The 26,946-nt window shown below is 39.8% G+C and overlaps 1 protein-coding gene across 2 annotated transcripts in view; it reads right to left on the bottom strand.

The window, feature by feature from the left end:
- Window positions 1–26,681, bottom strand: part of LOC114144876 (myelin basic protein) — a 73,240-nt gene extending 46,559 nt beyond the window's left edge. The window contains exon 1 of one of the 2 annotated variants that reach the window (XM_028018101.1): window positions 26,366–26,681. The gene's annotated coding sequence lies outside the window, so the exon portion shown is untranslated. Of the gene's footprint in view, window positions 1–23,594; window positions 23,738–26,365 lie in introns of those variants that run through there. The other variant, XM_028018102.1, reaches the window with a different exon arrangement.
- Between the last annotated feature and the right edge of the window lie 265 nt (window positions 26,682–26,946).

Here is a 26,946-nt window from a genome sequence, read left to right as displayed (position 1 = left end):
GGCCTTATTTAAACACAATATACTCTTTCGTGGGTGTTAAAGATTCGTCGTACCGCATGCAGTTTATGTTATTCCTGCCTGAAGATGTGGAAATTCTATCTTACAAAAACTCCCCGTCTAACTTGAAGAAACACATCGAGGTAACGTCTTATGAAATGGTTATAATCCTCCTGTTTCAGTAACTATAGCTTGGTCACTAGGCACTACTGTATTGTGAAACGTTGACCATAAATGAACTTTGTTTGCCATTGTTTCAGTTCCACACGTGGTGTATTTAGCTTAGGCCTAATGTTGACTGTAGCAGGCTACCTAGACTCCTCTGTTCAAGGGGGACAGAAGCCATAGCAATAGCAATTTAGACTAAATTTAACGAATATAGGAAAGGCATGCAAGTTCAAAACCAGGTTTACAGATGCCAATAAGCTGCATTTCCCTCCCAATTCTTTTTTTCTTTTGCATAATGACCAGTTGTGTGCACCACCTACTGACTGTAGCATTGACTGATTCACTGATTTGTGAAGTAGAGTAATTGTAACAGCTCTTTCTCTTCATGTTGGCCGCATTTTCTGTACTATTTATTTTTCTCATTTTCAGCACTTACCTTACTTAAAGGGAAAACTTAAGGCTTACAAAAACTTTGTATTTTCTGTCCTGGAGGGTTTACTAAGAAGCTGGTTCAGTTGTAAAGCAGGCTAAGTTAACCTTGTGCTATAGGTAAAGCACCTAATTTTCTTAACTAAATGATGCCTGCAGGTATATCTATTAGCAGGTTTAATTTTGCCTGCACTTGGTTGGGTACATTATTTTAAGTGTATTTGACAAGTTTACCAAAATATAAAAAATGTCATTCAAACTGCATTTGCCTTGTTTTACTTTTTACTTGTACTTTTCATTACATTACTTGAGTACATCCATTTTTACAGTAATTTCCATACTTAAGTACAAGAAGTTTCAGATACTTTAAGACTTTAACTCAAGTAACATTTCAGTCAGTGACTTCGACTTTTACCAAAGTCATATTTTGGAGAGGTACTTATACTTTTACTTGACTCTGAGATTTCAGTACTTTATACAACACTGCTAATCTGAACACTGAATCACTGCGTTTACTACTTTTTTTTATCTTGGATAAAAAATTTTTAAAAGATCTGCACTCAGGCTGTGAATCAATAATCCTTTTTGTCTGGATCACATCCTCCAACTCTGTAGTCGTCATCTGAACTGAAACAGAAAACTGTGTGACCTGCTGTACGCTGAGCTCTACTGCACGTTTGTTCATTACAGTATTTCGCGGTACGTTTTCCTTTTCTTCTTCTTCAGGGCACAGGCAGCATTTGATTAGCAGCTACTGTACTTCATTAGAGTCATCCTCCGAATCCAATTTGGTCCCCCAGCAACTTATTAGGTTTCTGTGAGGTGGCACAGATTTAACACTTCCAATCATTATGTGCCGATCTGCACTTCAGGCGTACTTGTCGTGGCACGGTGACAAAAAAAAAAGAGAAAAAAGGGAGAGTACGGATTCCTCTGACATACAGAACGGAGCTAAATTATCAGCACCGATTGAGTGCCTCGATAATGAAAATCCATTCTAATTAAAAGGGGAGAGTGTCAGCGGTTCTGACATAAATAGATACAGTAACGACAGAGTTCAGCCAACATTTAGTACAGGAAGTTATCTCAAGTCCATCTAATTAAGTTCCCACATGTTGGAAAAAAAAAAAATCAGACACCCAAAACCTCGTCCAGATAAGGATAATTAATACTTTGACGATATTTAGAAGTTTAAGTGATATAAATTAACAACTTAGACAAAAAGTGAAGAAATCTTCCATTTTTCTGTGAATAGAAAAAAAATGAAACGTCTGTTGAAGAATCAATTATACCTGCCAAAGTTCAACACGGGCGTAATGAATCAGCAGCACATAAAGAAAGCGTTATTACTCAGCATTTTGAAGGAGGCTTGTCCCGTGGTGAGCTCCAGGCTGCTGAAGTGGGAGTGAGTCTGAGTCCTCCACTAAATAATAGAAAACACAGCAAGGCAGCTGATCTGGTGAGGGATTTAAGGAGGTCTCAAAAGAATTTAATACCGGTCCGACCTGGAAGCAGGAGGTCTCCAAAAACCTCAAAATGGCATCATGACACCTACAGCAGGGACTTGATATACTTTACAATGATAATTCATGCCTCTATAATCACAAAAATACTGTATAAGTATGTTTTATGAGAGATATGTAAGAAAGAGATTACTTTCTTTAAAAAAAACAACTGAAGCTGAGCAAAGCCAAGCCATGTTTAAAGGACATGCAGCCATGTCCTTTAAACAGATGAGTCTAAAAATGACTAATTTGAACACCAGTACACAACGGAACAAACAACTAAATACATTATTCAAGGAAAACAATCTCATGCTAGCTGGGGGAAGATGTCATGACTTGGGACCTGGACCTTGCCACCCATCCATCGTAGAATCCACAATGAATTGTAAAGTGAACAAGAGGGTGATTTAATTGAAATGTAGCACCGTAACCCTAACCCTAAGGCTATCTAAAAAAAAAGAAAAATGCTGACACTGGACACTGCAAAATAAAAATGGCCCAAAACAAACCCGTAAGGACTGGCTGAAAATTGAGAAATGGAAAGTTCTCGACTGAGTAAAAGTCCAAATCTCGAGACCCTTAAGTCTTAGGGTGACGGTCAGGGGGAGCGCGGCAAATGTCATGGTCAGACAGCGGGGAAGTGGGGGTTTGTCCCACAAGAGTGTCAATTTCTGAAGCCATGCAAACAAAACAACCCCTTGCAGAAGCGCGCACGTGGTCGGCGTGATCCCACCGGATCGCGTAAAAAAACTTATGGGGTTTAAATGACCCCATCTCTTAAAGCCGCGAGAAGATTAGGGCTTTTTTTTTTTTTACTCCTGAGTTGTTTAGTCCGATAAAAACAAACTTCGGTTTGTTTCCCACCTCAGTGTGGTTCGTTTGTGTAGATGGAAAAACCTGAAAAATGCTACATTGCGGAGCAAAGCAGTCCCACCCAGACCCTTAGGGGGGGACATGGTCTAGGTACGGTTCTGAATGAGCTCTAGAGCGATAAAATCTGACCTCCATCCAACCGACCCCAAGAAAGGTTGCAAGTTAAACTCATTAGCTGATTCAGACTAAAGTAACGTTTTAAGTGCAGAAACGCCCTGGGCTTGGAGGACTAGAGTTTGAGATATAGAGAAAAAATACTGGAAAAGAAATACTGAGCAACTTCTTTTTTTTTAAAGTAGAACTTTTAAGTGAGTTAATGTTTCTAACAATATTTCAAGCTGAAATATTTGATGCAATCTCAATTGAAACGTTTAGCCGGGAAATGGAAAGTAAAAAACGAATGTAAAAGCAAATCATAGATAAAGAAAATGAAGTTCAGCCGCCTCCCAACCAGTCAGTTAAGTGAATATCATCCTCTCCCTCATGGACCATTCATCTTTATTTTCAAATAATTGCACCATGTATTTTTTCTTCTTCTTAGCTTTCAGGGGATTTCTGAAGACTCCCCTAAAAAGGGCCTTTCATCATCTTTGACACTCTTCTTTTTACCATAACCTTTCTCCCTGTCATGTGTGACAGCATCTGCAGGCGAATATCTTAACTCACGCGTCGGCTTAAAAAATGTTTGCTGAAGCACATGTCCATTGATAACTCACACATGTGAAATGGGCTCCTGACATTTGACAGGAATCACGCAGCAGGATCTTTGCACGTGGAATCCAACGAAACTGAAACGTCAAGAATTCAAGAGTGCAATAAAAAACATTCAGATTTTCCGTCGACGTCAGCTCGCGTAGGAAGAAGATGGGCTCATCACGTATGCAGACACACAACTATTCACCTCGCTGTTTGACGCAGCCGTCAACTGAGTGCAGACAATATTGAACTATGTTGCCAAGTCTACCAAACCTCCTACACTTTAGGCAGAGATTGGGAGGTAAAAGGCTCGCAAAGTTTAGGCTCATAAACCTCACTCGGAGAAAAACAGTGAAATGTTTCACCTGAATGAGAATGTTTTGGATAATTAGGTTTTTCCAAGGATTTAAAACAATTTTTTTCTCATAGAAATCAACACTAAATGACTCAAATCTGTCTAACAATAACAACAAAAAAACTGTTAAATGTACAGTTTGTGTTTAGGAACTCAGTGTTTTGTTTGGATTTAACGTGTTGGCAGCAGAACATGCTGCAAAATAGGGTGATCACACTTCAGTCAACGCAGAGAATTATCTAAGAGTTGTACAACTCTTTGTTGGAGTATGCCAAAGAATGCCCCAATAGTCCGATCTTATCAGTATGAGTTAGCCTCATTGTTAAATGGGTGGAATCAGAACAGCTTGAATGTTTTTTTTCTTATTAATTCAGTCACCAGGAAACGAGGCATATTTTTTTTAATTCAGAAAAAAGTAAGAAAAAAATGGAGATTTGGTTGGATTTTTTTACTAAGTGGATCCTATGGGTAGCCATTTGGACGTTAGCTGACTTTTCTTCGGTATCAGTGATTTTAAAGTTCAGCTTCATATTGTTTCAGGTGAGTAATTTAAGTACTTACTGACTTAAACCTGAGTCAATAAATCTTTCTTAACCGTATCTGCGTGAAAAACTGTAATGTTCTCAGTTTACTGAGTTTATAGTTTACTCAGAATCACAGCACAGTTCAGTGACCTTTACGAGAGCTGCATAATATTAGAAAAACACAATATCTTTGAATATCACATCTGTCATTCTGAATGCAATTAGCTTATATTCTTCTCACTCTTTTGTTTTCCCTCATCACAAAACCCAACAATTCTCCTTAACCTCAAGGTCAAGGGTCATGAATATCTGTACCAGGTCCGGACATAGAAACCTAGTCCCTTCGAAGTCAATTGAATTAGCCAAATATATTTTTGGAAAGCAGAGTATAAATGCATACAAATATTACTCGTTTTTAATCGGGCTATTCTTTCCCAGGCCACTGGGGTAATTGATATTCTAAATATTGTGCAGCTCTAATTTTTACTGATCAAATGCCCTGCAGATTCGCCAATGTTAAACTGCAGTGCGGATAACTGAGGAAGCAGATGGGAAAGAGTCAAAAAGCATGTCAATTTACATGATAAGGCCAGAAATGAACAGAAAGCGTGAGGTGCAACACAACAATGAAGTGGCTACCAGAAGGAAGATATTCCATCGCTTTCAGTGCTTAAAGCTTCTGGAGAGCTACTGCGGTTTCCGCGACAAAAATTGGTACATCGCTAACTAGAATCCCAGCAAAGCATTGATGAGGAGATGAATATATCTAATTAGATCGAAGATTTTAGCTGCCCATTATAAGTGGATCTCGGACTTGTTATTCAGAGCCTTTAGTTGGCTTTCAACTAAAGGACACTGAAACGCAAAGGCGGTTTGCTCAAATAGTCTCTTTTGCTTATGAAGGTCCACGCCTGATTAAAAAAAAAATGATCCAAGGCCTAAAAGCTATTATAAGAGCTCATTAAAATCTTAATACTTCCTTTCACGCCAGAGCATCATTCCTATTAAAAAAAAATACAATTTTGTCCCCTTGGTCATCATTTTCATCCAGCCACAATAATGAGCGTATATGAGGTCAGGAGTAGTAGCACGGAGCAAAGGTAAGCAGTCTTCGACAATGTCTTTCAGTTTATGGAAGTTTTTTTTTTCCTATTGTGCAGCAATTACCCTGATTGTGAAGTAAAATCACTTACGCCGTACAGTCAAAGAAAGGTTAAGCCTGGTATTTGTTAAGGAAAACTGGTGAGAGAACCATACTGGAGAGGCACTGCAGTGGTCATTATGACTCGGATGAAAGTTTATGTGCTCTAACTCAGCCGTTACCCTCATTGATGTGAGGGCCAGAGGTCCTCGACAGAAAACTGCCTAAAACGTCATAAATAGCAATGGGAACGCATCAATATGTTTGCTGTTGATGTTGACTGTGTTGCCGTTGCCCCACATTTTAACGTACTCTGTAAAAATGCTAGTATGCTCAACCAAAGTTCGGCTTGTGGATCTCTGATTTTTATTTTGCGGGTCAGAAGCTGAACATTTTAGGAACCACTGCTGAGAGCGGTGTCCCATGACAGGAAACTAACATCTGGCTGCAGTTTTTAGTGGTTCTGTACTTTGGCTTGAGTAACACGGCAATCAAGCAGCAGTATATTTTTAATTTGACTTCGTCATTGTGCAGATAAGTTGGAGTTGATGCATTTGCTCTTACATGAGAAAAGTGGCCTTTTGGTCGGCTCTTCGGCCGCTGCTTTGTCCTGGTATGGTCAGCTCGGCAGTGACTCCCTGTGGTGAGGAGAGTCACTGCACTCAGCTCTATAAAATCTCTAGTCTGGTTGCTAAATTAACGGAAGCAAAACTACGCTCCAATGCAGGGGTGGGCAACTCCAGGCCTCGAGGGCCAGTCTCCTGCAACTTTTAGATGCATCTCTACTTCAACACAGCTGAGTCAAATAATGAGGTCATTAGCAGGACTCTGGAGAACTTGACTATTCTATTCTTAGGAGGTGATTCAGCTATTGGATTTATGTGTGTTGGACCAGGGAGACATCTAAGAGTTGCAGGACACCGGCCCTCGAGGACCAGGATTGCCCATCCCGGCTCTAATGCTAACTTTTTTAGTCTGCCTGCAATTACAGAACTTATGCAGAAATCATGTGAACAAAGTTTCTGCAAATAGAAATATTTACACACAGGGACTTGTTTATCTAATTGTTAGGATGTGAGCTACAGCACAGTACAAGCAGAGAACAATGCATTTCTCTCCGTGTTGTGCATTAAACAAAAAAGACATTCACAAATAGAGACTGCAGTGTATGTGTCACTGGTCCAGTCAGAAATAAAACCCAACGTGACATTTTTCATTCACCTTAACCATGACTTAGAGGAACAGTTGATCTAAAACAAGAACCTGCAACCGTCTGTCTGCATAAAGCGTAAATTCAATTTGATTGCCATCAGTCATGTACCTTAGAGAACATGTCAAACTCAAGGTCCGGTTGCCAAATCTGGCCAACCGTAGCTTTTTATTTGGCCATCTAGACTCCAAATTACATCAATACATCCCTCCAGTTTTTCACAAATCCTCAAAAATTCACACAAAATCAGTAGATCTCCACATTTTTTCTGATTTTACTGCAAACGTTTCTCAAAGGGTTTAATTGATTGCTGCCTCAGCCTTACTTGACATGAAGTTATAGTACATGATCGATGCGGCGAGTAATAATAAGTCACATTTAACATCATATTAGCGCAAATATTGCAAAAAGTACTTAAAAATATTTCTAAATAAGTATCACAAGGTATGTAATTTTGGATACAAAAGGGGGAAAAAAAACACAAAACAATCATAAAATCCCAAAGGGACAGCTATTGATTAATATTTTAGCAGTTTAATGGGATTTATCAATACATTCTGGTGCAACCGGCCCTTTAAGAACATTCAGATTTTTGATATGGCCCAAAAATAAAACTGAGTTTGACACCCCTGCCTTAGAGCAAGAATTGATGGAAAGTAAAATCCATGACAGCTGCAGCTCTGCAGCTAACTAGCAGGATTTTCTCTTCAGTCTTCATGTCGTCTTAGTCCGATGACATTTTCTGAAGGCCGAGGTTGCAAAAATAAAAGGTAGCTGCTTTTTTCCCACTTTTAAAAATGTCAGTGAAGCTTCTATCATGCAAGTTTGCTTATGAGTTGGGAATTTGTTCTTAGAATTGATGGTTGACTCCTTTCCACTTCTTCTCTTTATCCATCTTGTAAACTTAATTTTCCATAAAAAGTTTCATGGAAAGCCAACCCTGCAGGAGCATAAATCCAGTGGCCTGGGAAAGAAGCTGCGAGCAGCACTGCACTGCGACAAGGTCGCAGAGACACTTCTCTATGCTCTCACTCATGCATAGAAAAGCATCGCTTCTCACCAGAGAGAGAAGCGAGGATCGTCTTTCCTGACTCAACCAAGTCGGCCAGTTAAAGTGTTGCTGTCGTGGTAGAGATGAAACGAGTTCGCACAAAGATTCCTTGAAGATTTTGGTCCATATTGATTTGAAAGCTGTAGAACCTTGATTAGTTTCTCCTGTTGAACGATGATCTCCCAAAGATCCGCTATTGTCTGAGATCGGTACGTTGTGGTCATGAAGGCATAACTATGGTCAGCTCCGGTACTTGTGAAGGCTGTTGTGTTTGAACGGTGCGCAATTCAAGCTAAGGAGAACAAAGTTTGCTAGGAAATTATCCTCCACCCTCTTACACCACCACCAGAAGGCTGAGCTGTTCCATACAAGGAACAATGGAGTGTTGCTTTCATGTTGCTTACACCAAATTGTCACTTTACAATCTCAATGTTACAGCTGCAATTGAGACTCATCAGACCCAGCAACTTTTGTTTTCAACTTTCCAGTCTGCTGTTGGCTAATTTTGGTTAGCTTTTATGAGCTGCAGCCTTGGCTCACTGGTCTTCTGCAACAGTAGGGCATCTACTTCAAGGTTTCAGAGATAGTTTCCTGCATATCTTACATTTAACAAGCGGTTATTTAAGATACTGTTGTTTTTTTCTATCATTTTAAACCAGTCTGACTCATCCTCCTCTGACCTCAACAAGTCATTGTTATCCAAATATCTGCCACTCATTGGATTTATTTTTTTCCCTTTTTTGCTTCATTTTCTGTAAATTTAACAGCTGGTGGTGTGTAAAAATCCTAGCAGTTCAGCAGCTTCTGAAACACTCGGTCCAGCCTGTCATCCTCCGTCTTCCCCATTCAAATGTTTAGCTTGGACTTTACCAGTGGGTCTACATGAATAAATGCATAAAGTCGTTGAAGAGATTGAACTTCGGTATCATTGTACCTCATCAAGTAGCCTGTGAGAGACTGTTTGGATGCTACAGACAGCTGGGTTTTCACTTCAGTTTCACCTTTTCCTTCCTGGTAGCCCTGGTTATTTCAGTCTAGTAACTCTGGCATAGAGGAGAATACAAATTAATTCCAATGTGCATTGGAGAAGGAGCACAGTGGATAGACTGGTTATCTTATCGCGCTTAACCACGGCCAACGCAGAGCTGTGTCTTTTTTCCCATCCACTTTTCTTTCCCAACCATCATGGCATTTGATTGAGAAACCTCAAAGGTCTCAACCAGAATACCTCAGTGATGGTTTGTGAACTGGCTAAGCTCTCAGTCTGTGTCTATTTAACTCTGGCTGTTAATAGGTTGAAAACAAAGCAAATCTTCAACTGAATTGCTCAGAGCAAAACATTTTGTTCAAAGCCCAGACATACACCTCGCCTATGCTTAAAAAATACTTCTCATCATGTTGAAAAAAATGTTAGAAAAACGTAACTGGCTCGGCTAAATACAACCAAAAATAATTGGCATGGAAATCTTTCTTTTGGTTGTATTTGTGTTTCAAAATCGTATTGGTCATAAAACAAGGAAAAGGGAGTGTAAACAGTGGCATTTCTCCACTATTAATATGTCTTACAGAAACGAGGCACAGGTGATGTAGAAAACACAGAGGTACGCATCACTTAATGTTCCATCAAAGGAGAAAGATTGTTTTCAGTCACTTTCACAGGCCTGTCTTAATGAAGCCATAAAACGGTAAGGCATAAAAGTGATCAATGTCACAAATGCTGTTTTGACAGATTAATGAGACTATTTAATGTGATACGTCTCACTTCTGAAAAGGGCAGATGAAATGATGAACACAACCTCGCCGTGAATACGACAGACGCTCCGATGTAATCGGTAAAGCTGGAGGGCATTGGCTGGCAAACTTCTGGTGTTCACTGCTAAAATCACAGCCTGATCCAACCAAAGGAGGATGGTTTTAGATAAAGCTTCGTTAGCTCCAAATGTTTGCGATGGTAGACTACAGTTTTCCTGACATGTCTTCCAAACCACGGGTCTGCAACCAAATAACGTCTAATGCTTGTTTTAATGTTAGTGTAAAGCTATGAATGGAAAGGCGCTGTATAAATTCAGTCCATTTACCATTTAATGTGCCGTAGTTGACAACTTGTCGACTTGCCAAGCATCCACTTCTTTTAGTCGACGTAATGCTATTTTCCTTCAAGGACGTCTGGGTTTCGTCATATAGCACTTTTTTATTTAACTGAAATAAAGTGGTGAGCATCTTGGATCTGGCAATCAATCATCTTTGTTTCATACCTCATGCTCCATTTATCTACTTTTTCACATATAAAAGAGCTTTTCTTCTCACCTGACTTTTTACCCGCCTTTGGTATGTTGGACTCCTGCTTAACTTTAAATTAACACTCCAGCATTTTGTTTGAATATTTTCAAGAGATAAATTGCATTTCCTGACGAGAAGCGGCAATGTGCACGTACAAATTAAGAAATTCTTTCACATTCTTGACATTTGTTTGCAACGTTAGAGGCCACAAAAAAATCTATTAACCCGAACTGTCAGGGTGTAGTAAGACCAAGGGAAAAGCCAAGTCTCACGAACATTCTTGCAACAACGAAAACTCACATCGAATGTGAACTTTAACCCTGACAACTGTCTTTCTGCGGATCACTTCAAATGGCCGTGTGAGACCATAAATTTAGTCAAAGTAGACTTACACAGGTGCCGGCCTGGTATCTCTAAACACAAAGTGACGTTTGAGTTGTTGTTGTTCAGCTGTTTATCTAAACGCATGACAGCAAGACGTGATAAGAACTCCTTAGTGTGATACAGCAAAGAGCTTTACTATGGAAGATATTAATTTAGATATTCAGAGAGGATTTAAAATTTAAAATCTTTGATTCAATAAAGTTACAAGCTTCATAAGAAAGGAAGATGAATGAATGTGGAAATGTTTGTAATGATACAGGTAGCGATTAAAGTGATGTGTTTTCTAGAGTTTTAGATCTGGCAACATAAGCTAACCTTCTTTAGCCTTTACTGAGCATCTGAACTGACCTGAATCTGTTCCCTGATCTCAGATCTGATTGGTTGACCAACTTCCAGCTGTCCAGTCAAATGGAAAGGTAAAATATTCTGTGTTTCTGCATCCAGAGGTCCAACAAGCTGCGACAGAAGAGCTGTGCCAAGCTTCTTCCTTAGAGCGCCCCCTACTCTGTTTAAACAGACATGATGCAGAGACTGTCTTCTCCACATGGACTCCGCGACAGTTCAAACAGCAATGACACGGCCCTGCAGTAAGGTGTCATGTAATTTCTATAGTGCTGGTGAATTTGAGGTGTCGAAAAGTAGTTTGGGGTTTTATTCCACTTCCATTTTCTTACAATTCCCCTCCAAGACCAAGGTTAGAGATTAGGATTTAGAATTAGGCCATGAAGACTTTATATGTAATGCCAAAGAAATAATATGATGACCTCCTAGGAATTCTTACATTTAATTAAGTTTTTAAATTACTACAATTTGAAGTGTTTTTTTTTTGTTTGGTTTTTTTACAAGTTATTCATTCTTCTACTATTAAGTAAGAGGTTTAAATTTTTGCTGTTTTTTCTGCCTGAAAGTTTTTGGGGGTTTTTTTATTTCCGTTTTACTTTGTCTCTTTGTTTAAGTTCATTAGTAGCAACTAAATATTTGCCAGTTATCAGGTTATTGGGCTGCTCAGTGGCGCAGTTGGTAGCACTGTTGCCTTGCAGCAAGAAGGTCCTGGGTTCGATTCCCGGCCGGGGTCTTTCTGCATGGAGTTTGCATGTTCTCCCTGTGCATGCGTGGGTTCTCTCCGGGTACTCCGGCTTCCTCCCACAGTCCAAAAACATGACTGTCAGGTTAATTGGTCTATCTAAATTCTCCCTAGGTGTGAGTGTGTGTGTGCATGGTTGTTTGTCCTGTATGTCTTTGTGTTGCCCTGCGACAGACTGGCGACCTGTCCAGGGTGAACCCCGCCTCCCGCCCGGAACGTAGCTGGAGATGGGCACCAGCAACCCTCCCGACCCCATTAGGGACAAGGGTGAACAGAAAATGGATGGATGGATGGATATCTATCAAGACGACAGATCATTCACACACAGATTTTCCTTTCTGAGGTAATGTCCAATCCAATTTTTTAGAAAAAAAATAAGAAAAGAAAAAAACATAAATGTGTCGGTGGGGTTGTCAGCCAGACCAATCACGGTGGAGATGGGAGAAGTCCACCCACAATGAAAATCTTCACGGGGCCACCGGCTGAAAATTTGGTTCGGCCATCGTCTTTATTAACTGATAAAAAAAGACAATCTTCCAATTTCGGAGGCAATACCCGAAGCTCGGATTTTCATCTCGCTGACTAACATCTTTGAAAGCGAGGAGCAATATTACCGTCTTCTTGCACATAAACATTTTCCCATCTAAACAGTGGATTTGTTTACCTGTTTCACGGTCATACAAACATTGCATAGATTTTATGGTCTATGTGTTGGAGAAACAGTTACAGTCAAAATAACAAAAAGTTATGTTCTATATTCTTAGAAGTACCTAAAATGAAAAACGTATTTATAGAAGAGTAGTTGATAATCATTTATTGCCAAAGGTTGGTGTTAGGGAGCCAATACTGAATAAATAAGACAACTTTCAAACAGAACCATTGTTAACCATTACTCATTTTCATTAGCTGGTTCTGTGGTGTACCTCAGGGATCACTCCCCAGTCTCCTTGTATTCTCCTTTTTAACGCTGCCTTCAGGTCAACTTATTCGAAAAGATTTTATACACTGTCTATGAAGATGACTGAAATAGGATACTGCAATCTGGAATTGGCTTTTAAGGAAAACAATATCGCGCATGGTAAACAATATTATGCGCACCATGTCTCAACTGCTGCATCTCAAAGTGGAAATGCAACTTTTGTATACCTTCCTACCTTTACTCCCAGTTGGATTCTGTAGCAACATTTACTAGGTCACAATATGTGACAAACAATATTTAGATATTTAAACTCAGAGTATTGCTGTTTTCTAACTGTTGAATGTCTACGTCTCTGTACATTAAATCCACACTTTGGACTTTGGTATATGTGAAAGTGACCGCCTTTGAAAGTGTCATAATTTCAATGTTGTGGTAAACATCTAAAAGACAGAATGTACTTGTCCTCTCTTTAAAAAGTTATTCCCTTTAAAAGAAACAGTGCACTAATAACAAAAAATAGGAATTATTAATATTTCTTAAAATAGGATGAATACAAAAGAAAAAAAAAAGAATGACCCAGTAACCTAACCTGAAACCTGAAATTGACATTTGAGCTAAGCACAGTCCTTCATATGCGAGGGGATTTCACGACACTAGTACAGCTCCATTTAGCTCTATAACCCCTGTAAGACTTCTTCAAAATAAAGGTTCTATTTAGAGTGCAGTGACTAATAAAAAAAAGTGGATGTGAGGAGTCAAGTAAACAGTGTGGCTCAATTTACTTCTCTTTTTACTGCAGCATCTACATTTTATTGCCTAATTCTTTCCACAAAGGCAAATAATGAATTCAAGGTCAGGCAGTGAAGCAGACAACATGAGACTTCCAACAAGCACAGATCCTCCCTTCCTCTCTGGCAATCAACTTACCTATTTATTTTCATTATAAGGATTTTACACCTGTAGATCCTGACTTCTCTCAGGTGGCTTTATAATACTCAGCTTAGCCGTATTGCAACGCAACCGTTCTTTGAGCTGCCTTTAATTTTCCCTAATCTGACTTCTCAACCTTTGGAAATTGAAATTTGAGAGATTAGACAGAGCATTAAGTGAGGATGGAGCATAATCATTGGAGATAATTGAATCGTTGTATAAACTACCTAGCGTAACTAGGATTATGAATAATAACAGTCTTCATATTTTGCCGTATACACAGATTGTCTCTTAATATTTGAGTTAAATCAGTTTAGGGTGGGACTGTCACGGAAAAGAGAGTCAAGTCACAAACATTGTATTTTTCAATGGTCCGATGCTTCATTGTTGCTCTAGAATAGATAGGTAATGCAGGACATTTGAAAAGTAGCAATTTAGAACTCCCATGATCCATTGCCACAAAGGGACGGGTTTTAATCTGTTTGATTTTTGACATCGAGGCCATTTAGGCAGACGAATGTTATAAAGTGGTTTTCAAAACTTTCTAACATTTCAGGATAGGATGGCTGTGATGTCAGCATCCCATCATTTTACTTCTACGGATCTACGGATCAACTCGCTATCCACTAATGAAGTTGAAAAACTATTTGCTGGTAATAACTACCAGCTAAGCATCAAATGAGGAGAAAAGCTGTGCTGGTCTATGCTTTTCAAGGCCACCGAGTTAAGATACATAACCTACGTAAAAATCCAAACATGACGATGACTACCTTATTTACAAGCATCTGCTAAACAAACCGTTTTACTGAACAGAAGAAAAGGGGCTATCTAATCAGATCTTAAACAACGCAGTGTCAAGAACAAAATGAAACACTGAAAACAAAGGTGTAGCTACTACAATTGTTGAATCATGCTGGTCAAACTTTGATAACAGAAACAGGCGCAGTTGTTAATGTTTCCTGTAAAAACACAGAGACCTCAACAAGTTTTCTGTAAACGGGGAAACAGCTACTTAGCAGATTAGATACGTAACAGATTGTTATCAGCATGCGCCCTCATCTCTGAGAATAAGTGAAGGTTAGCATTACGTTTGAAAACAAACATGGCCGTGTATTCTTTGTTATTTTCCACTTTTTAAAAATAACGTATGCATATATTTAAATATGCATATATATCTAAATATTTATAGATATGGTTCCCTCTTTGTCACAGTTGCTGTTTGAGCTCCTCGTATCGCATCCACTCTTTGCATCCCCTGCGTATCTGTGTGAGAACACACACAGTAAATCACATCGAGCTTCTATAACCGCGGCAAATATGTTCGATTTGATAAAGTCGCTCCGCAGCATATCGCTGCAAAACACGCAGACGGACCTAGTTATCTGTCTGGAACACGTGACCCTCCCGTCTGCCATTGTGTGGCTCCTTTGTTTCGCTCGAGGTTTGCTCCTGTGCCCTTCAAACAACAGCTTATTTTAACCCTCCGACTGCCTGCAGTTACAGCACCGCGTTAAGAGCTACTGTGGAAGTCGGTTACGTAATCGAAAGCGGGGCATGTTTGCGTGCGCGTCGGGGAGGAAGACAGGGGCCCGGGAGGGACGAGGAGATGAGGAACAACCATGTATTTACACCCAGCAATCTGCAAGTGAAAGTATGTTGTTGGTCTGAGGAGATATGAGGCCAAATGTCAGCAAATGTTACAATGGAAAGCAACACTGCATAAACAAACTGGGACGTCAAACCTCAAGGACAGTTTTTATTTTTTTCACTTTTATTCTGTATTTTTCAGTTCTATTTTCTATTTATTTATATAACTTGCTTTACATGTCTCAGGGTGCGATTTTGAAACTCTTCATGCTTTCAGCATTTTGTGTTGTTTTCCACAGAGGCCATCAGTACTTCATGCATGCTAAGCATACACACAAACACGCCTACATGTTTTGGTCTTTTAGTGATGCATTTGTTTGTTCAAATCCTTTTAAATTATGTATGATGTTTGTGAATGTAGTTCATGGCAAAAAATTACATTTACAGTGAATTTTCTCTTATCCTAATATTTGGATAAATGCCCAAATTTTCATGTTTCACACTTTTCAGCTGCAAATTTCTCTTATTCGTGAAGATGTTAATGTTTTGGGAGAGCTTCTTTGTTAGCAGGCAAACTCTGATGTCAGATTAGCTGCACTGTGTTTCAACATCTGGCAAGTTTCTGATAAACTTGAGCCTTGGTGGTTGTTACATTGTTCCTAAACAGTGTAATCAAATACAGTTCGAATCCGACGGTCAAAACTTGGACACATGGGGTGTTCCCATGAGACGAAGATCTTAAACAATCATCAAACTAGTTTTGGAGTACGTCTTTGATGGCCTCGTTCAAGCCTCAATCGCATAGAAATGAATGGAATATAGGATAATATTATAGGATTCTTTGCACATAAAGCAACAAATTTAAATGAGTTCTATCGTCTCTGGTAAGAGTTGCAGACAAATATCCAGCCGAAATCAAGCCAGGTTGTTTTTACATTTTGGACAGTCAAACTGTCTTCCCGGTCCAGTGTTAAGTGCTCTGTACTAGATTAAAGATTAGTTTAGTCTTTGAAAGGGCAAACTTGCATTCTCATGCCACTATCAATATAAAGTGGTAATAAAACTATAATATTGTAGTGTATCGCAATAATTACAATGGCAATTTATTGTCCAGCAAAATCAATTTTCGTGACCAGCCTGCTTGTGCGAGTCATTTCGGTTTTGACGTTTGGATGTTGCTAAAGGAAAGTTGAAAACTGATGATGATTTTCCATGCAGACGAGTTTCTGTACAGCAGCTTTAACAAACAATCTAGTCTGAGTTTCACAACACTTACTTGTTATTGTTTTTTCAGATTCCATCGATAGATATGATCCAGAGCATAAAAATACCCACTCTGCACCAGCTCCACTTGTAGAAAACCCCGGAGCTTGTTTCACAGGCGGCTGAAAAAAGACACCAATCTGACGGGTCCAGCACAGAGAACAGTGAGCATTAATGAGCTGGAGCTTATCTACCTAATGAAAGAGGTCCTCCTTGCATTTTAACAATGTTTCCTCTGCGAGTTATTGATCCGTAAAGTTTGACCCCCGAGGAGGAGATGTGGAGCTCTTAGTGATTTTCAGAGGATGATGTCTCTTTCGTGCTGACTCATATTTGGTGTGCAAGAATAAGCTAACAGTTTAAGACACTTTACAAGCTACACTTTCGCTAAAGAGCCTCCACTGTGACCATGATTTCAGCCTTTTTTGTTTACACGTCACCAATTCTCAGAACAATTGGAGGCGACTCAGCTGATGCTGCAAATTAGGTAGAGAATTGGATGATGAACAGCATGATTTAACTGCTCTTAGAAAAACATTTAATATTTAGAGATAACATTTCATTATGATGGGAATAATAAGGCAATCAATAGTAGGGAGCTAAATTGTGGTCAGACAGTAATTATCAAAGATTTATTGATTACCATAAGCTTCCTCTAAATTAGAATAGCTCTTAATTTAGCGACAGAGGTTAATCGCAATAAAATTGTCATAAACTATAGCTGATATATGGCCAAATGTTATTCCAATCGGAGCTCTCGTTTTTTTTTTTATTGCTTTCCGAGAGTCAGAATTGATTCGTTATTTAAAACCATACACACATATACTCTGAACCGACCTCAGAATACATACAGTATATACAGTACATATATATATATATATATATATATATATATCAGTGTTTATATTTGCATTCTAGACTTCGCTGCTGTGGAGGGCGGAGATTTTTATTTATTTATTTTTTTCAGCAGCAGGAGAGAGAGCTGCTCAGCGTAGGGGGATGTAATCTACCTAAACAGCCAAAATACACACTAAAACACACTAAAAGCCAAAGTCCACACACACATAGTAATTATGAATCTTAAAAGGAAAAGACACACCTTTACATGTAGTATTCCTAATAATCACTGCTTTATGACAAGTTAGTAATAAATATTGCGCTGTTACTACCGCCTACACCATTATTTTTTTTATTTTGTTTTGATGCATAAGCGAAAAGCACCAGCTGCATTTCGGATCAGTTTTCAAGTAAACATGCTTATTTTGCAAAAAAAAAAAAAAAACACAAAAAAACCCTTTTAACTATTTTGCTTCGACAGAGTAAAGTTGGTGAAACTAACGTTGGCTGCTTAATGAGGCACAATAAGGCTGCAGTCTGGTTCATGACATATATGCAGCTCACTGCTTGTTAGCCATAGTTTCAAAACAAAATTATTTTAATAAAAGTGATGCGTGGCATCCATTTAAATTCAGTGCCATGACTTATTATGATGTTGTTGTTTTGTCTTGTTTTTTGAAAGCGGATGTATTTCCAAACAGATGAATTTGCCTTTCTTGTAGACGAGGGACTGATGAAGGAATGGCTGCGCTCCATTCGGACAGAGAAACTGCCTGTCACTCCAGGACTTTTTGTACTTCTCTACAAAGAAAAACAAAATTAACTATAGGAAAAGAATATGCTAGCAATTATAAAATTGAAGCTCCTGCGGCCAGAAGATGCCTCTCCTATAAAATAGCTCAATAAACAAGCTGCAAACTTCATTAAATGTCAGGCTTTGAACTTCGGGATATGTTATACGAGTAAACATTTTAGGTAGCTTCGGGTCGATTTCTGGTTTCTTGGTATACCGACATTTTACAAATTTGGTTTCCAAACGATATCTGTCGTACCGTTCTTTACAGCGAGAACTCAGAAAGTTCCAGAAGAGCCCGAGATTTTTCCAGATGTACGGAGAAGAATAACGCTGCACTTCCCTTCCCCTATTTGTTCCTGCCCACAGCTGGTCAGCTGGCTGAAAGAAGGCCACTACACTGTTCCTTTGCTTACAATAAAGGCAGATCTGGAATGACAGACAATTATCCTAGTGGTGAAAAACATGGAAAGTCTTCAGACAGAAACTCAATGAATACAACCCATCACTGTCAGGGCAAAGCAACCCACCACAGACAGACGAACTAATTATGCGAGCTTACACCAGTTTATGTTGCACTATGAAGATCAGACCAGCAAGAAAGGATGATATTCTGACCAATAGGTACTTTTAAATAGGTGTGATTATAGCCTGTATTTTGGCTCAAGGCTATAATTCAAAAATAACACAACATCCAAGTATCCATTGTCTATAACCATCTGTGTTTTTAAATGAAAAAAAATGAAGTCAAATTATATATTTTTTTTATTCTGTAATTTATTCATATTTTTAACCTTTACTTTACCAGGATAAAAACCCACTGAGATTAAAAACCTCTTTTTCAGGGGAGTCCCTGCAAAGAGGCAGCAACAACGATAAAACACCAAATATTGAATAAATAAGACATCAAAAAATACCCTGCACTGCGACAGACTGGTGACCTGTTGACAGCTGGAGGTAGGCACCAGCACCCCTCCCGACCCCAATGAGTAAAGAAAATGGATGGATGGATGGATGGATGGAAAATACCCTGAAACTTTTACCTCACCACTTCATGCCTACCTTCCTTTGGCTTTTATAAATAGGTAGCACTTCTTGCTATGAACTAAAAAAGAAACAGTTCTGGAAAAGCAAGTCAAACAAAAATAATCGCAGCCACTATCTTCAGTTAAAAATGCTGAAAATAGCTTTGCTTTACTAAAGCAACCAACATGAAGCCGACTGTAACAGAGCCACTGTGACTGCAGTCCAATTACAGACACATATTCTCTGGCAGGCTGCAATCCAAAGTGTTTAAGTAGTCTGAAGTGTGGTGCCGTTTCTCTATTGTCTTCTTGAAGCCACAAACACACATGATGGGCAATTTATGCAATATGTCAGTCACTACCCAGCATTCCTTCTGAAACACACGAGCCACAAAACAACCGGATTAATCGTACAATACAATAAGGTCAATCACAACAGGAACAACCACAGTGGGGTTATATTCACACTTCCTGACAGCTTGAACTCATCCTTAATTACATCAAAGGTTGAGCTAAGACTAGCAGTTAGCTTGGTAACAATGTTTTGTTTTTTTACGTATTTCTACTGACAAGAAATTTATATCCAAAGTCAGCAACAACCCAAGGAACTGACACACGGAAAGAAATCAAAGCAAATTACTGCACAAAACAAGACAGGAAAAAAAAACTACTGAACATAATTCAGAAATGCAGTAAGTATTTTGTGGAAAAGCTTCTTTTTGGCAATAATTTCCAAGTACCAATATGGATTTTTTAAAATAACAACTTCTTGTAATTAAGTCTAGAAACTATGCTTCCATCATCTTTTTTTACAAAAAGTGTTATGTTTTTTTTTTTTTTTTTAAAAAACCTACAAATGGAAATGAAATTGTTTCTTTAAACACAGCAAATTTCCTAAAGCAGATATTTATCAAAATTATGAGCTGTCGTTTTTCAGAAGGTCATAGAGCGCTTCTTACTCTAAACAAGTTTTATTCAGCTGCAGAGAGGAGAAAGACGTCTCTTTGGACTGAAAAGGTTGCGGACCCCTGGCCGGACCAGGAGGTTCTCACCGCCAAACTTTACTTTTGGCTCCACAGAGTTGGGCTGATGTGCAGAGCTCTTCCTTCTCTAAACATGGTGTGAGAAATAACATCTGAATAGTTTAGCCTTGGCCAACTCTAAACATGGTATGTTCCAATATTTGACTCTATAGACTAAGTCTTCTGCAGCAAACCTTAAGCTTTTCCTTCAGCAGAGGAGTCTTGTGCAGTGGGTGGGAATAGATGACATTATTGTTTTCATCAGAAAAATAGCGCTCTGTGGCTCTTGGACAGTCGTCAATTATTCTTTTGACTTCTCAGACATTTTATAGAGGAGCATCTGGCTGCAGCTGGGTTATGATAAAATTACATCCACTTCTGGATATAGCTCCAAAGGATTTCTTTGGAACATTCGGAAATCTATAGAAATCCATCGGTAACCACTGCCTCTGTTAGGTTTGGTAACAGAAAGACTTTTTCTTTTTTTTGATGAAGGTTTCATTGTACCAACCGTACCACTGAGCTACACTTTGGTAATAAATCAGCTATTGATTTGCACACCACAGCATGAACGATTTGTACACAGTAACAGATTTCAGCCGGTTTTGGTTTTTGGAGTTTTTGAACCCTTTTTGCCATGTCACTTATCTTCATGAGTTTAATACTTATGATCAGCATCAGTCCAATATTTAACCTGTAAATTCATTTATGGACTAATTTGCTTTGAATTATTCATGTGGATTACATGGGGTAGAGACAATTTCAGCATTAACATTAATCATATCACCAATCTCACCAGCACGATACTTAAATCTAATTTTTTTTTGGTGCAACCGCAAAAATGTTCAACTGCATCACTTGAACCATTTGCCACATCTTCAATAGCTGAAAAAGTCACAGCTCAAGCACGTGCTAGCAATCCTATTTTTGTTCTTTTTTTTTTAATACTTCCTTCAGCATGTTGTGTGGAAAAGCTCAGACAGACAATCATGACTCTGTGAGGAGCACGGCAGAAAATGTGACAGTTTTTGGAATCACACCTGCAGATTGAGCAGCCAGACCAAACGCCATGTGATTAAACGTCTAAAATCAGCTGCTGCGTCTACGCTCATCGTGCCAGAATCACTTAATCATCATGGCCGTCGTCACTACCCCTCGCGGGTAGCGGCGGTAGTCTGGTTGGAGTTCCAGGCGGTGAGTAAGCAAGGGCAGCTGTACGTGGGACCGGGCTGGGGGATGAGTTTCCGTTTCTGTCAGTTTTGTACACTCAGGCGTGACTGACCGCAGCAGCTTCTCTGCGCAGATAAACAAAGTTTGGCCCCGCAGGCCGACGCCGTCTGTCTGGAACATTAGAGCGTCTTTGCTCTCTAACTGTAAGGAGATGAGGTTCGCTCTCGTCCAAATCGGTGACGCCGAGCAGACCGCGGTGCTTTCTGGCTCTCCTTCTCGCTCACAGCTGGACGTCTGCAGGAGGAATGTGGCGGACACGCAGCTCTTTGCTCTGCGCACGGTTTTTGCTCTGGGATATTTTTCGGAGCCCCAGGAAGGCTCAAGAGGAAATTAAAAACCTTGAAGGTCCGATGATGTGTATAGATATTGCTCTGTTATTTCAAACCGATGTTTGCTGTGATTTGTTACTCGCCGGCTCGCCTGTCAGAGTCTTGCTGAGACAGCCAGGGTGCCTCCTGGGGGCATGGGCGCAATTCTCTTCAGTGGAGATTTACAGCCACATCAGTCCAGGCTTGCGCTCTGAAAATTCAAACTGTGGCCTCTTGATTTAGATCTGGAGGACAAATAAAGAAAATATAATACTCCTGTACGGTTTTTGTTACCCTTACTCCATGCCACAGAGAGCTGTTAACTCCCACAGTAAACAGTCCTTTGTTTCTGCCTCCCACTCCACAATTACTGCCAAAGCTTTTGCACCTTTGCTTGAACACCACGACTGTGAAACTTCTCCTAATTACAGCTCTACAATACACTCGCTAGTTTGGCACGTCACACATGAATGTAGAATGCGTACATTCAATCAGTTTTGGACCAGTCGAAGCAGACGGGGCGTTCTGAGAGTAGTCGATTTTAAAAGACAAGAAACAGGAGGCCCAGTTCAAACCTGGCGTCACTTGACTAGGTGTGTAGCAGTACAAGAACATCAAAATTCAGTTTGTAGGTTTTCTTTCAAATCGTGGATCGTTCATTTTCGATTTGCTTCAGTGAAGAGAAACAAATATGCATATTAAAAAAACAAAAAACCAATCCAAAACAGAACTGCCTGAAGATGTAAGTTGATTTTTGCAAATTGCAAGAGGTGATAGCCACAAACTGACTGGATGGACAGACAAATGGATGACAGGAAAAAGAAAACATCTGAAAATTGACTTATTTTGATATTCACACAATCCAGTGTACAATATGTACCTAAATGAAAAATCCCCTCTGGTCTTTTTGATTCCTAGCAACAGTACAAATCTTTTTTTTTTTCTTTTGATTGCTGGAATGCTGCAGACCGCTGGATTTGGACTTGAGCTGACTTTTCTCCAGCGCTAATTACGCTTTCATTCAGTTTAGTGCAAAGTGAGCTAAATATCGAATGACTGTTAAAAAAAAATTTGCCTAAAGTAAAGTTTTGGGGACATCAGCAGGTCAATAACTGGGATTCACCCGAGTTACATTTTCTTTGGGATTCACCTGGACAGCAAATTTTATTTTTTATTTTTCACAAACTCATTGACGGCACTGTGCAAGATAGAAATGTGACAATAAATAATGGTGACCTTTGGTGGGCAGGGATTTGAACCCATATTATGGCACAGCAGTAAAACCAGCTCATGGTTGTCTTACACAAGTTATATAACTTAATGTCACTGGAGATTCCGAATACAGACAATTTGTCTTAATCAAGAGTCACTTTATAATACGGTTTCCAAAGCGGATTCAATCGGCTCGCAACAAAAAGAGAAATACCTGACGCAGAACAGTAGGATACCGATACCCAGTGGTGAATAAACCACTGACTGCTGAAAGAATGTCTTCTCTACTTATTTTTTTCTAATAAGTAAAACTATTTCATCAGCTGCAAAACATCTTTTGGAGGAATCCAGATAACTGTTTAAGCACTTTAAAAACTGCACAAAAAAACTCCGCGAGGCCGTGAAAGGTGAACCGCGTCATAGCGAGGGTTCACTGTACAACCATATTGAAGTCTGAATTTACAAAACTGTCAAACAAGATCATTTTTACCACTAAATATATTTTAAAAAATCATGAAACAGTAGGCATATTTCAACCCTACAGCGCCAATACGTCACGACACGACACGACACAACCAGCGATGGCAAGAAATGCTCCACACAGCACCACACCTTGGACAAATCCAAACAAAGTCCTCTGTGGCGATACACAGGTGGAGTTCCCGCTGCGCCGTAATGCAACTCAACCTGTCTGCCAAGAACAAGAAGAGACGCAGAGAGGGCGGGAAGTGAGCAAGAAGAGGAAGCGTGAGAGCACGGAAGTGAACTAACCTCAGATTGTCACCTGTAAACGGCAGATGTACCATGTGCACTCGGCGAGCAGGAGGAAAACAAACATCTCTCGGCACAGAAAGCTGAGAACGGGGAGGCGAAGAGGTTTCAACACGACCGCACGGCGCTCGTGAGCAGCAGAGGAATGCCGCGCGAGGCATGTGATTGTGTAAGCACGCACCTCTCGACATTCTTCCCGCCGGCTGAGGCAAATCCTGTGAAATTTAGTGGAGAGCATGCCAACGGCCTTCCCCGCTCCGCTCAGGTATCTGTGGGCAAACTATGACGTTCTGCTCCTTCCCCCTAACTACGTGGAAGTAAGTCACGGCAAACGTTGAACGCTTTCAATCATTAAGCCCCACCGACGTGCCACTAAGACGAACAAGGGATCTCTATCTTGGCTCTAGTAAATCTGTGGAGCTCAATCAAAAGCAGCCACTCCTGTGTGAGTGCGTTATTTAAAGCACATGGAAAGCAACCGCAATAAGCAAATAGGAAACAGCTATTGCCGCCTGTTACGTCCCTGGGCCTTATGGGCTGGGTTGCAGGTGTGTTGATAAATATTTCTTTTTATGCACTTCAACCACTGCATGGTCTCCCGTTTTTTGTTAAGACCTTGAGCCAGTCAACACCGCCGCTGTTGTTTACCGCATTAAAATCTCAAACGTGATTTTCAGGCGTCGCTGCAAAGAGACTCGGATGATTTGTCCCGCTATCAGTGTCATCGCAAGACTGGATTTTAGGCGAATCAAAAGAGCCAGTGTGCGTCCTACTGATGAGTGTTTGTCTTTTGTGTATTATTTGTATAAGTGTTATTGAAAGGTTAGTTTCTCACGGGCTTTACGTCGAACGGGCAAGCCTCCCGATTGACAGCAAGCCAGTTTGTCCTCTGCTTGGCGCAAACCTGCGCCGTATGCAACAACAACAACAATAACAATGGGTTAGCAACTTTCTAGAAAAGCACAAAAACTGAAGTAGCAATCCACCAATCGACCAGATCGGATCGGAGTCTGTCCATGTTTCCCTTCATCGGCTCAGACTGGAGAGTGGCTGATAAAAACACTGAAAAATGTGATTTTTAAATTTTTTTTGGTAATTCATTATAAGCTTTAAAATTGTCAACTACTTTAATTTCCCGTCTATAAACACAACATTTTAGATAGATAGATAGATAGATAGATAGATAATCAGTTTATAATCTCATGCTTGATAAATACCCCACAAGAATCCATTCATAATACTTATAAAATACAGAATACATACGATCATGTTACTATTTCTTGAATTGACTAATGTCCCACTGATTCAAGCAGTACATTTCTGTGCGTACTCAAATGTACACACACAAATGGGTTGTAATTCTTGAAGAAACATTATGAATTTCAATGCTATGGCAGATTTAAGAAATCAGTATTTAAGAACAAAAGCTAAAGCACCCTTATTAGTGAGGCACAAAGAAACAGACTGGAATCAGACATTTTTTGCTCGAGCGCCTCCAATCTGGCAGTCAGCAGGTCAAACTGTGAAAACGTGGGTTTTTTTCTCTTCTTTCCAGCACATGTGAAATCAGACCATTTGCTGTCTCTAAGACCATCAAACATCTCCAGTGATTTTTAAACACTGTAGATGCATGTGTTTAAAATCAGTCAGACGTAGGTTAGAGGCATGTGGTCCATTAGAAACACGTAACATATACTTCTATGTATAAATCTGGATTATGTTAAAATTAGAATGGTAAAACCACAAAGAAATACAGAAATTGGTCTCAACTCAGCCTGATCAGAATATTTCTAGTTCAGATGAAATTGCATATCATTCTGATTATAAATAGAAACACACTCAGAATAATCCATTACGAACGGCTTTTGAGAATAAAACGGACACTGTGTGCATATTGTTTTGGGAAGGCAAATAGCACATGACCAAAAATGTGGGCACCATTGGTTAGAAGCAAAACCAGAAACAACCACCTGAAACACCAGCTATGGTCAGAGTCAGTTTTAAATCTTTCAAATTTAGACGTTGTGAAACTTCACAGTATTATTTCATGTCTCATGCTGCAAGATTAATGCCCTGCATGACTCGACTCATAATAATAAAAACATCGGCACAAGTAATGCTCAAACAAACCTCATTATATTTAATATTACTTATATTACTATAGCTGATTGTTGGCCCACTTGTTCCAGCTTTGCACACATTTCCGGTAGTAGCGAGTCAGGATTCTCTAACAAAACAAGGAAAATCCCCGAATGTAGTCGTACTTCGACGGGTTAAGGTAAGCCGAATTGAAGAAATATATAATATATCCTCAAGAGTCTCTTAGTTTGGCTAAATACATTGAAGTTCAATGGCAGAGCTTAAACAATCGCTAAACTGTGCGATTTGTTAAGGAGGTTCGGAGCGGAAGTTAAATCTGGGAGGACGACGCTGGCACATGACAGACCAAGCGTAGTGACAGTTCTCTGAGATGCTTAAAGACACTTTACACTAAGCTTGTTACGTTTCGAAAAATAAATACATGAGCACATTTTAACAAAACAACAAAAAAATCCCATTTCGCGTCAGGTTTTTAAACGTCTTCTGCGCTTTACGCAAACAAGTCGACGTGAATAACATGTTTACTATGGTTACACCACGTAACCTCCGGTCGTAAAGATGTAAATCTACAACCAAACTGCACTAACATCCCCGTGTCGTGCTTGCATGTGTTTGTCTACAACAACTGCTTTCTCACAACAGTGAATGTTATCAGTTTGTGTGCAACATACCCTTCTCCGGTGAGTCTGTGTCAAATACATCCACAGTTGAGTCTTGCACTGGATGTAAACCGAACTGTAAGTCTTCTTTCAGCAGAGGTTCACAGTGGAGTTATTATTATTGTTATTATTATTATATATATGTGTATATTTTTCCTTTCACAGCATCGTTCAGAAGAGCGCCTTCCTCCCCCTTCCTCTCTGATTTATCAGCGGCTGCAGCTCTCACCCCCCACCAAAAAAGTGTCTCCGTTAGTTAAAAAACAGAAAGAAAAACAGCGTATCCGTGCTTCCTGATTGAGGTGAAGGAGCGATGATGATGTTTTGCAAGGGGTGGGGCGGAATGCAGCGTCGAGTCCGCCGAGAAACGAAGCCTTCAGAAGCGCGTCGGTGCACGTCTGAGCATGACTATTATGACTACAGCCAGGGTTGCGTGTGCTTTGCATTTTCTGTGTAGCAATGTTTTTAACAGGATCTTGCATACAAACAGCGCAATCAGCAGCACGGCGTGTACAGTCACTCCATACCAAGAAGTGTCAGAAGTTGCGTAATACGTCCAACTCGGCAAGACCTTGCCCGTGGGCACCGTCAGG

This window comes from Xiphophorus couchianus, chromosome 5 (assembly GCF_001444195.1).
Source record: "Xiphophorus couchianus chromosome 5, X_couchianus-1.0, whole genome shotgun sequence".
Classification (NCBI taxonomy): Eukaryota; Metazoa; Chordata; class Actinopteri; order Cyprinodontiformes; family Poeciliidae; genus Xiphophorus; species Xiphophorus couchianus.
This window is presented reverse-complemented; position numbering and strand designations above follow the sequence as displayed.